At 32.9% G+C, this 10682-nt stretch overlaps 1 non-coding gene across 1 annotated transcript; it reads left to right on the forward strand.

The window, feature by feature from the left end:
• The first annotated feature begins 7107 nt into the window (after positions 1-7107).
• On the forward strand, positions 7108-7214 carry LOC139903487 (small nucleolar RNA R71). The gene has a single exon (XR_011778303.1). It is a non-coding gene; the product is annotated as a small nucleolar RNA R71 (small nucleolar RNA).
• Positions 7215-10682: the final 3468 nt, after the last annotated feature.

Consider the following 10682-nt stretch of genomic DNA (forward strand, 5'->3'; position numbering starts at 1 on the left):
AAAATGGGTTTTTTCAGAAAACAAATCGGTTTTAGTTTTGATCAAAATATTTTCTCGTTCAAGCTCGAGTTTAGATATCATTGAATTCCATGAGTTTGAATTCTCAATCTTTAAGGTCAATCTCAAGGATTGAGTAATATCAGGCTTAAAAGCTGATTTTTAATCTTTAAGGAGATTATCCTTTCCGGGGGTCTGATTCATTAGTCTTATCCAGCTAATTTGCACGGCGCCCTCCCCATTTTACAAGACAGATCCTCTCATGGTTAGGATAAGTCTGACCACTTGGCGACCCTGTTTGATGCTGAGGTCCGTAGATTTCCTGCTGATTTTAGAGATGACTTTTCTAGATTTTTCGTCAACCTACAGCTGGTCTGGACGACAACTTCTTGACCTAAATCAAGAAGCGCGTGTCTTTTTCGGAAGACTTTACTTCCTATAATGATGGAATTGATTCATCGTGTAGATCCATCTTTCTCATATATTTATATTACAGTAAACCGGGTAAAACTGATTAATATCGTCCAAAGCAAAAAGTACCTGCAATAACTTTACAGAAATATGTGATAGATAGTTTTTAAAGAAGTTGGTAATTCTTTCCACACTTAGTTTTTATTTATGTTTTTCTTTGCCTTTTTATTCTCTTCCATTTCATTTTTAAATGAATTCTAGCATTTAAGGTTGTTTCTCAATTTATGTCCTTTTTGAGGCAACGATAATTTCGGTTTTATCACCTAGTTTTATCGTTCATAAATATGTATAAACATGGTTTTGAATTCATTTAGCTGAAATTTTTTCAAATTTTACAAAATTTTGGCAATTAAACTAAGTGTAAACCCGAGAGAATTATAACCCCTCCCCACACTTGAGATCATGCAATGCCCTCATTTGAAATGAAATTAGACAATAAATTAGAATTCATGAGGGCAAATAATATAGAAAGGAAGTTAAAACCTCTTTTTCACATTTTTCGTCAAAAATTGGTTACTTTGCTGAACTTATTGCAGTCTTTGAAAGTGCGCGGTTTTACCTTAATTTACATACAAACAAACAAACAAACACAAAAAATATATATATATATTTTTTGCATACTTTATGTCGATAAAATTAAAAATAATGATAACAAAATTTGTCGCCCCGCCCTCGGGTAAAGCAATTTCGGTTCAAAACCTAGTGTTTAACTCACGACGAATTTTAGAAATCAATATTTTTTAACTTAATGAAATAAAGTAAATTTTGGCTTTTAAATCACACAAAACTTAAATTTAAAATGCATAAAATTTAATTTTTTAAACATAAAGATAATAAATATTAATTTTATAAATTTTTATTAAATTATAAAAATAATATAGTAATATATATATTAGTAAAATAGGTATATATTTATTTATAAAAAGAAGGAAAAATAAAAATAAAAATCTTTTTGGTCTTTTATCCCACTTTAATCAATCAAATATTAACAAAAATATACGTCTCTCTTTTGGGTAAAGTAATTTCGGCTATATTACCTAGTTTTACTCCTGACGAATTTTTGAAATATTTTGAGTTGATTGATTAAAGATATTTATACCTTATGAATAAACGGTAAATTTCGCATTGACGGATTAAATTTTTTATATGATATCAATAATTTCGGTTTATTATACCTATTGCTACTGAAGATCAATTTAATTCTTTATAGCGAAAGTTCAGCGTTTAAAGACAAAAGGTTAAAAGCAATAAAAATAAAAATGAAAACTGTACATACTTACCTGTTAGAAAGAATTTTCAGTGTCCTGATCTGAACGATTCATAGGAGAGTCGTTCGATTTGGTTTATCATTGCTACATAAGCGTAACCTCGTTTATTTAATAACTTTTTCTGTAAGCACGTGAATGGTCCTTCTCTGCATAGAGTAACGAACTCATTATTGGAGTATGTCTGATTGTTCGGACATTTTCCTTCGTGTGACCATTTTCCGCATTTATGACATCTTTCAAGGTGTCGTGCTCTTCTTTTTACTGCGGATGATGATTTCCCTTTACCGAAATGTATATTATTATGATTATTTCTTAGTTCTTTTCTTACTTTGTCACATTTGCTTCTTATCACGCACACCATATCACTCGGGAGGATGTTGTTATTGGGTTTAGCAATCAGAGCGTGTAGCAATAGACCATGGTTCAAATCAAATTAATCCTTCATCTTGTATAACCTATAAAACAAAAAATTCAGAATGGGGGGAGAGGACTAGTTCTTTAGGGTCTGCTAGTAGAAAAGACCAATCGGATTCCATTCTCGGAAACTACATGAAAACAGAATATCTAATATTAAAAAGCATAAGAATTATCTTTAAAACTTTTGAATCTCCCCACACTTAGTTAGCTGTGGTATTGAAATTGTGATTTACTTCATCGTCAACTTCCATCGGACCATCAATATAGTGTTTAACTCTGTGACCATTAACTTTAAATTCAATCCCGTTTGAATTTATCAATTATATTGTTCCGTACGGGAAAACTCTTTTGACTATAAATGGTCCAGACCATCTAGATTTCAACTTTCCAGGAAATAATCTGAATCTTGAATTGAAAAGAAGAACTCTGTCTCCTTCTTTAAATTCTTTTGATCTTCGGATTCTTTTATCATGCCATTTCTTCGTTCTTTCCTTATAGATTAACGAATTTTGATATGCGTCATGTCTTAATTCTTCTAATTCGTTTAGTTGACTTAACCGTAGGCGTCCAGCTTCATGCAAATCAAGATTACATGTCTTCATAGCCCAAAATGCTTTGTGCTCAATTTCTACTGGAAGGTGACATGCTTTTCCATAAACAAGTTTAAAAGGTGTGGTGCCAATTGGAGTTTTGTAGGCTGTTCTAAAAGCCCAAAGTGCATCCTCCAATTTCATGGACCATTCCTTCGGATTTGCTCCTACAGTTTTTTCTAGAATACGTTTTAATGCTCGGTTGGTATTTTCAACTTGTCCACTTGTTTGTGGATGATAAGCGGTTGAGAGTTTATGAGTTACTCCATATCTTTTGAGAACTTTCTCAAGTTGATTATTACAAAAATGAGTACCCCGATCACTTATTAAAGCTTTCGGTGTTCCGAACCTTGCAAAAAGACGTTTTAAGAAGTTGACTACAGCTCGGCATCATTAGTTGGGAGAGCTTCCGCCCATTTAGATACATAATCAATGGCAACGAGAATGTAGAGATTATTATGAGATTTTGGAAATGGACCCATAAAGTCAATACCCCAAATGTCGAAAACTTCACATACTTGAATGACATTTTGTGGCATTTCGTGACGTTGACTTATTTTTCCGGCCCTTTGACATGCATCACAGGATTTACAAAGAAGGTGTGCATCTTTGAAAATTGAAGGCCAGTAGAATCCAGCTTCGTAGACCTTTCTACCAGTTTGTTGAGGCCCATAATGCCCTCCTGTTGGTCCTGTGTGACAATGGTTTAAGATTTGTATAGCTTCATTCCCAAATACACATCGGCGTATTATTCCATCGGGACAACTTTTAAACAGATGTGGATCTTCCCAGAAATAGTGTTTTATATCACTAAAGAATTTCTTTCGTTTTTGGTACGACAACCCTTTTTCAAGGAATCCACTTACTAAGTAGTTCGCATAGTCAGCAAACCATGGAATTTCACTAGAATCGATTTTCAAAAGGTATTCATCAGGAAAGTTATCTTGTATGGCTGATTCATTTAGAACTTCTAATTCAGGATTTTCAAGATGAGAAAGATGATCATCGGCCAGATTTTCTGCTCCTTTTTTATCTCGGATTTCAATATCAAATTCTTGTAAGAGTAAGATCCAACGGATTAATCGTGGTTTGGCATCTTGTTTTGAAAATAAATATTTAAGGGCTGAATGGTCAGTATAGACTACCGTTTTAGCTAGAACGAGATATGAAGGAATTTGTCAAAAGCAAAGACAATAGCAAGGAGTTCTTTTTCAGTAGTTGTATAATTCGTCTGTGCTCATTGTAACGTTTTACTAGCATAGTATATAGGTTTGAATCGTTTGTAAATTCTTTGACCTAAAACGGCTCCCATTGCAAAATCACTTGCATCGCACATAAGTTCGAATGGTAACTTCCAGTTTGGAGTTATCTTGATCGGTGCATTAGTGAGTTGTTTTTTAAGAATATTAAAAGATTTGATGCATTCATCCGAAAAGATGAATGGAGCATCTTTTTCAAGGAGTTTATTCATTGGAGTGGCAATTTTAGAAAAATATTTTATGAAACATCGGTAAAAACCGGCATGTCCTAGAAAACTCCTAACTCCTCTAACATTGGTGGGATGTGGAAGTTTAGCGATTACATCTACTTTAGCTTTATCCACTTCAATTCCTTTATTTGAAATTTTATGACCAAGAACGATGCCTTCTTTAACCATGAAATAGTATTTCTCCCAATTAAGTACTAGATTTGATTTCTCGCATCTAATAAGCATTCGTTCAAGATTAATTAGACATGTTTCAAAAGTATCACCGAAGACTGAAAAGTCATCCATGAAAACTTCCATGCATTCTTCTATCATGTCGTGAAAAAACGCCATCATGCATCTTTGAAAGGTTGCAGGGGCGTTGCAAAGTCCAAATAGCATGCGTTTATAAGCAAAAGTACCATAAGGGCACGTGAAAGTGGTTTTCTCTTGGTCCTCGGGTGCGATAGGAATTTGAAAGTATCCGGAGAAATCGTCAAGAAAACAATAGAAACTATTTCCGGCTAACCTTTCTATCATTTGATCAATGAAAGGTAATGGAAAGTGATCTTTTCTTGTGGCGTCATTTAATTTTCTATAGTCAATACAAACACGCCACCCTATTACAGTTCTAGTAGGAATAAGCTCATCATCATCATTTGTGATGACAGTGATGCCACCCTTCTTAGGCACACATTGAATTGGGCTTACCCATGGACTATCAGAGATTGGATAAATTAAACCTGCATCAAGCAGTTTAATAATTTCTTTCTTAACAACATCTTGCATATTTGGATTTAGTCTTCGTTGGCGTTGCACATATGTTTTATGATTTTCTTCCATAAGGATTTTATGTGTGCAATACGAAGGACTTATACCTTTAATGTCATGAATTTTCCATGCAATTGCTGATTTATGAGCTTTTAGCACAGAAATGAGTTGAGATTTTTCATTTTCAGTAAGAGAAGACGAGATTATTACAGGTAATTCAGATTTACCATGTAATTAAGCGTATTCCAAATGTTTTGGAAGTGGCTTTAACTCTAAGGTTGGTGGTTCTTCTATCGATGATTTGTATCGATATCTGTCTTCCTCTTTTAGTACTTGAAGTTCTTCTGTTGTTGGTTCATAATCATTAGCTATAAGTGTAGCTAACATTTCAGCTTCATCATTTGGTTCTTCTCCTTCTCCTAAAGAACATTCTCCTGTTCCTTGTAATTCAGGAAATTCTTGTAACAATTCTGCATGTGAATCTATAGTTTGAACATAATAACATGTATCATCTGCAGATTGTGGTTGTTGCATTGCTTTATCAACAGAAAATGTAACACTCTCGTCCTCTATACTTAGAGTCAATTTCTTACCAAACACGTCTATTATTGCTTTAGCCGTATTTAAGAATGGTCTTCCTAATATAAGAGGAACTCGAGAATCTTCTTCCATGTCCAGAATAACAAAGTCTACTGGGAATACTAGATTACCAACTTTAACTAGCATGTTTTCCATTATCCCTCTAGGATATTTTACAGATCGATCGGCTAGTTGTATACTTATTCGTGTTGGTTTTAAATCTCCAAGGTCTAGTTTAGCGTATAATGAATATGGCATTAAATTTATACTAGCACCTAAGTCTTCCAATGCTTCTATTGAACTAAGACTTCCCAAAAAACATGGAATTGTGAAACTTCCTGGATCTGATAGTTTTTCTGGTATCTTATTCAATAATACTGCAGAACAATTAGCATTCATTGTGACAGTCGAGAGTTCTTCCATTTTCCTTCTATTTGTGATTAGATCTTTCAGAAATTTAGCATATCTTGGCATTCCTGAAATTACATCAATGAAAGGAAGATTGACATTTATCTGTTTAAACATATCAAAGAATTTGGATTGCTCGGCTTTAAGTCTTTCTTTTCTCAATTTACTCGGGTATGGAAGTGGTGGTTAATATGGTTTAACATAAGGTTTTGTCTTAATTGTGTTATCTTCATTAACCTTGTCAACTACCGGTTTAGTTTCCTTTTCTTTTTCAGGTTGTGGTGTCTGTGAAGTAGGAATAGAGTTATCGGAAATTATTGGCATTTCAGGTGGTTTAAGTGTTATACCACTTCTTGTGGTAATAGCTTTAGCTGTTTCATTTCGGGGGTTAGCATTTGTATCACTAGGTAGACTCCCTGGTTTTCTTTCACCAATTAACCTTGCTAGGTTACTTACTTCTTGTTCCAGATTTTGGATTGAAGCTTGTTGATTTCTAAATGCTTGAGCATTTTGTTCATTAGTTTGTTTCTGAGATGTAACAAACTGCGTTTGAGATTCAACTAGCTTTAGAACCAAGTCTTCTAAATTTGTCTTTTTCTCTTCGGTTTGTGGTGATTTAATATAACCAGGTCTTTGCTGATTGCTAGGACCTTGTTGGTTATTTTGTTGGACATTTTGATTGTAAGGAACGTTTCAATTGTAGTTTGGTCTTGGCGGTTGATAATTATTTTGATAATTATTTCCCGGCCTTTGGTTTAGGTATGAAACATTCTCTCTTTGTTCCATTGTTTGTTCAACACTGAGACAATCTTTTGTTAGATGTGGTCCTCCACACTGCTCACAACTGATTCTTATTGCGTGAATATCTTTAGTCATTTTTTCTAATTTTCTTTCGAAAGAATCTAGCTTCGCGGAAATGGAATCAAAGTCATGGCTAGAATCGGCTCTTGCCGCTTTGGATGACTGTAAGATATCTTTCCCTTGGTGCCACGCATGTGAGTGGGAGGCTGTTTTATCAATAATCTTGTGAGCTTCGGTAGCAGTATTCTTCATAATGGAACCACCAGCAGCTGTGTCGATGTCTTTTCTTGTAGCGACATCGACGCCTTTATAGAATATTTGAACTATTTAGAAAGTGTCTAAACTGTGTTGAGGACATCCTCTCAACATCTTTCCGAATCTTGTCCACGCCTCAAATAACGTTTCATTTGGCTTTTGCGCGAACGTGGCAATTTCTCCTTGAAGTCTCACGGCTTTAGATGCCGGAAAGAATCTTTGAAGAAATTTCTCCACTAAGACATCCCATGTATCAATTGCTCCTTCGGGTAACGATTCTAACCAATCTTTAGCTTCCCCGGTTAAAGTCCAAGGGAACAACATGAGATAGATCGTTTCATCCTCAATTTCTCCGATTTTAAATAGAGTACAAATTCTATTAAAGGTTCGAAGATGTTCGTTTAGATCTTCTTTTTCTGTACCACCGAATTGGCATTGATTAGTAACCATGTGTAGGATTTGTCCTTTGATTTCAAAATTTGATGGTCTAACTTCTGGTTGAGTAATGGCATGACCTTGGCCCGTACGTGTGGCTCTCATTCGGTCTTCCATAGTTTGAGGTTCTAGATTTTCCATATTTGAATTTGTTAAATCTGAATCACTAGATGATTCTGATTTAACTGTTCCTTCTTCGACAAACTCCGTTTGAATAAATTGTGGTTCAGGAGGAATGTTTAATAGTTCAGGATCTTGGAATTGTTCCTGAATATCCTCCGGATTCTCAATTGTGAAGTCAGGTTCAAAAAAATGGATTATCAGAAATTTGAATTGAAGTATTTGTTCGACTAGATGATGATTCTAAAAATTCAATGGCAGCAATATTTGCTAGATGCCTTGATCGAGTTACAGGTGGTGAACGTACGAAAGGTGGTGAACGTTTCGCTCGGTGCATTCACTGAATATCCTATTAGTTAAAAAAATAAAAATTATATAAGTTATCAAATTAATAGACTTTTCTGATTTTGCCCACGTTTCGAATAGCCAAAAGATGCAGCAGGTAGCCAGGACCCTTTAAATCGGAAGTCCACAACTCGCCACTAACAAATCCAACTATTACTACGAACCAGAAATTTTTGATGTCTATCAATTTAATTGCTTACAATAATTTTTCGTCGAAATTTAAAGAAAATAAACAAAATTCTAGGTTCTAAAAACTAGAGCGTGAAAAAGGAAAAAGAAAAAGCGCGTCGAAAAACGTCGAAAAATAAAAATAAGAAAGAAAAACGTCGAAACTTAAAAGTCTAAAAACTAAATCTAAAAAGTTTACGCCTAAAGGTATTAAAACTTAAAAATGCAAATCTATATGAAAAATGGTAATTACTTAAAAAGCACTAAAATTAATAAACTTAAAATGGCGTCACAAAATTCTAAAGCACCTAAATCTTAATTCTAAGGAAAAAGCACTTAAGGAATTTTACGGCAAAACTTATAAGTCTAGAAATATAAAATAACTATGGCAAATACTATAATTAAAACTAATTACGAACGAAAAATATAACAAAATATATAATATAAGAAAAATTATAAAAATAAGATTTTATAAAAATATTATTTTTATATTTTTATTTTAATAAAAATATTAATCTAAATATTTAATAAAAATTATTATACTTAATAATATTAAAAATAAATTAAAACTAAAAACTAAATATAATTAATAAAACCCTAAATATATTAATAATAAAAAAATAAAAACCCTAATTTGTAATAAATGCGTACCAGTCAGAGACGGCTCCGCGTTCGCGGAGGTTTCTCTCCTCGAAGCTCCGCGATCGCGGAGATCAATATTCCAGGATTTTATTTTATTTTTGATTTTAATTTATAAAATATTTATATAAAATATAATAAACTTATATATAATTATAATTTTACAAAAATATTATAGCGTTCCGCTTTCGGTTAGTTTCGAGATTCCCCGGCAGCGGCGCAAAAAATACTTGATGTGCAGCGAGGTATATATAAAATATATATAAAAATGCTATTAATTACGTTACAATATACACAAGTTATTTAATTATTTATAGAATGGATATACCTAAACCTTGCTACACACTTATAGGCACTGTACCTAATCATAGAGTAGTGTAGTTTTTAGTAAGTCCGGTTCGTTACACAGGGAGCTACGAAATTTGAAAACGTACTATATATTTTTATATAAATATGTATATATAAGTAGTAATATTATTATTATAAAAAGGGGGTTTTTACCGTTTAACGACTGGTTTGTCAATTTTTATGTTTTAGCGTAAAGATAAATGACAATAATTAAAGTGTGTAAAATAAATGACGGTAAATAAAATAGCAATAAAATATGAAATAAAAGAATTATGCTTATTTAAATTTCCGTAATCATGATGTTTGACGTTTTATTTTAATTTGTTACACTGGGTTAATTGTTCTTTGTCCTGGATTATTTGATATGTCTATTTGGTTTTTGTCCAAAATAGTCCATCAGTCATAATTATAAAGTGCGAGTGTCCTCGTCAAATTACCCTTATACCCGAAGTCAAATATTCCAACTAATTAGGGATCCAAACTGTAACAAGGTCTTAATACTTTGTTAATAACTACACCAGGATATCGACTGTATGTAGTCCAAGGTTTTAATACTATGTTAACAATTATACCAGTTATCACTGTATATAATTCACCCCTGTTTCAATAGGCCCATTGATTATTAATCCATACCCGTATCCAGTCAAATGGACAATTATTAGTAAATATAAATATCCCGCCCATCGTGTCCAATAAGGCATATGGGGTTATTTATAAATACGTCAAATTATAAATCTCTATATTAAATTAACGAACTATCATTCAGTTAAACAAATATAAAGTCCATTAATAGTCAATAGTCCAGTATCCACAAGTGTCGGTCTTTTGCCCGAACCCTAATTATGGTCCAAAGTCCAATAACCCCATGTTAATATTTAGTCCAACATCACGATTACTTCGACTTAAATAAGGATAATAATAACTTAGCTACGAGACATTAATTTAAAAAGGATGAACATAACTTACAATGATATAAATCGCGTTGTGTTACACGGACAGAGTTTCGATTTACAAAACCTTAAAACATTTGTAACAATAACCTTATTATTAAAATTAATTAAAATTATAATTATAAATATAAATTATATAATATAAAAAAATAGAAAAATATGGTATATGGATTCGGCAGAAGAGGCTGGCTTTTATAGCCATTTCAGAATTCGATTGCTCCGCGATCGCGGCACTTTTGTGCCTTGGTGCTCCGCGATCGCGGAGTTCCCTTTTCCAGATTTGGATCCTAGCTTGTTGACATATTATTATATAATATAATATATAAATAATTATTTATATATTATATTATATTCTTGTGCATAGTTGACTTGTACTTTTAGCTCCGTTGAGTCGTACGTTGATAGGTGGTTCATGTTTCGGTTTCGAATTTTCGAACGCCTTTTTGTACGCTGAGATATCTTGTACTTTGCGTTTCGCGACTTGTACTTTTATCATTTTTAGACGTTAATTATCAATAAATTGAACCACTTGAATTGTATCTTGTACATTTGAGCTTTTTGGTCATTTGCGTCTTCAAATCGTCAACTTTGCCTTTTGTCTTCACCTTTTATTATTTAAACGAATATCACTTGTAAATAGAACAATTGCAACTAA

The sequence above is a fragment of the Rutidosis leptorrhynchoides genome, chromosome 3, assembly GCF_046630445.1.
Source record: "Rutidosis leptorrhynchoides isolate AG116_Rl617_1_P2 chromosome 3, CSIRO_AGI_Rlap_v1, whole genome shotgun sequence".
NCBI classification, from domain to species: Eukaryota; Viridiplantae; Streptophyta; class Magnoliopsida; order Asterales; family Asteraceae; genus Rutidosis; species Rutidosis leptorrhynchoides.